We start from the raw sequence: 1,935 nt of genomic DNA, 5'->3' as shown, positions 1-1,935 counted from the left end.
TAAGGTGTTTTTAAAATTTTATTTTATTTGAAACACAGAGTTATGAGAGAGAGTAGAGAAGACCGAGAGAGAGAGAGATCCTCCATGCTCTGGTTCATTCTCCCAAATTGTCATATGGTTGGAGCACCACTGGTTCAAACCAGGGGCCAGGAGCTTCCTATGGATCCCCTATGTGGGTCCAGGAGCCCAAGCACTTGGGTTCATCTTCTGCTGACTTCTCAGGCATGCTGACATGGAAATGGACCCAAAGTGGAGCAGCCGTTACTCAAACTGACACCTTTTTGGGATGCTAGCACTACAGGTGGCAGCTTTTACTCACTACACAGCAGCATTCAGCTCTCTCGGAACTCTTAACAAATCACCAAACAGGATAATTCAAATTTGGCTTTAAGAAACGTTCAGAACAATAAAAGGAAACAAATTCTCCTGTGCTAAGTTTAGTGATCCCAAGAATGTTGTATCATATTAAAAGAATTAACACCAAGAGAAAATTAAAAGAATAATGCTAAAAATTGAACAATTAGTTTACATATACAAGATTAATTACATTGCATAGGGCATTGTAAGACCTGGACCATTTTCAGCTTTTCTTTTAATAAGTTGTGAAGTGGCTTGTGCTGATTCTTACCTGGAATGCATGACTCCAATGGGAGGAATATTCATTGTGTGGGATATGTAGACAGATGTATACAATGTACCATTTCTGCCATCAGAGATGTGCAGTAGAAAACCACTTGGAAAATTTTGCCTGCATAACCTTAAAGTCATTTCTGACACTGAGACTCCATGGATATTGCTTAAAATATCTCACACCCTCAGATCATCTAATAATTCCACAACCATGCTCACAATATAGGGGTTTTTTTAAATAAAAGAACAATAAAATTAAGAGTTAGAGATATAGGTAAGAAAAAAAAGAAACAAAATCACAGTCCAAATATCCAGAGATAATCACTTTGGGGATATTACTTTATATTTATTATATGTTTATAATATGAATATGTATTCTTCTAATTACATTATCTTGGCAAATGAAGCTTTACAGAGATAGATTCTGGAAAACACTATTTTCCTAGCTAAACAAGATCATTATCTTTATAGTGTTTTATGGTCTTTTATTATTTATTTATTTATTTATTTATTTTTATTGCAAAGTCAGATATACAGAGAGGAGGAGGAGACAGAGAGGAAGATCTTCCATCCGATGATTCATTCCCCAAGTGACCGCAACAGCCAGTGCTGCGCCGATCTGCAGCCAGGAGATAGGAACCTCCTCCTGGTCTCCCACGCGGGTGCAGGGTCCCAAGGCCTTGGGCCTTCCTCGACCGCTTTCCCAGGCCACAAGCAGGGAGCTGGATGGGAAGTGGAGCTGCCGGGATTAGAACCGGCGCCCATATGGGATCCTGGTGCCTTCAAGGCAAGAAGTTTAGCTGCTAGACCACCATGCCGGGCCCTGTTTATGGTCTTCTAAAACTCAATATATGCTGATTGCTTCTCAGTCTTGGCTAAGATCAAGTGCAGTATTTCTTCTTATCAGTTTAATATCTGATATGCCCTCTATCCAATGACAATTTATTAAATGGATTTTGGGAGCAGGGAGTTGGAATAGGAGCTTGTTCCATCCACCCTGCACGTCGGCCTGGTATGGCCATACTTCCAGGGACGGCGCCCTCCATTGGGGGAATTAAAAACATATGTTGAATATGTTCCTCCTTTCAATTTATATTTCCTTCTAGAACCAGAACCTCCCTAAAATGGCCTTGAAGTAAATGGGTAATTCAAACACACACACATACACCATGGCAACACATAGCCTTAAAATGATTTAAATGATGAAAGAATGTCTTGTCCAGTGTCTCTACTAGGTCTAAGAGCAGTGGTTTGAGCCCATCTCGCATTGTAAAGTCTCATCATCTTCTCTCAACTTTAGCATCC

General features: G+C 40.1%; 1 non-coding gene across 1 annotated transcript; it reads left to right on the top strand.

The window, feature by feature from the left end:
- Positions 1 to 1,487: 1,487 nt before the first annotated feature.
- On the top strand, positions 1,488 to 1,676 carry LOC118759961 (U2 spliceosomal RNA). Its single transcript, XR_004996496.2, has one exon. It is a non-coding gene; the product is annotated as a U2 spliceosomal RNA (small nuclear RNA).
- The last annotated feature ends 259 nt before the right edge of the window (positions 1,677 to 1,935 follow it).

The sequence above is a fragment of the Ochotona princeps genome, chromosome 14 (genome assembly GCF_030435755.1).
Source record: "Ochotona princeps isolate mOchPri1 chromosome 14, mOchPri1.hap1, whole genome shotgun sequence".
Lineage (NCBI taxonomy): Eukaryota > Metazoa > Chordata > Mammalia > Lagomorpha > Ochotonidae > Ochotona > Ochotona princeps.
The sequence above is the reverse complement of the archived record's forward strand: the minus strand, read 5'-3'. Positions and strand labels throughout refer to the sequence as shown.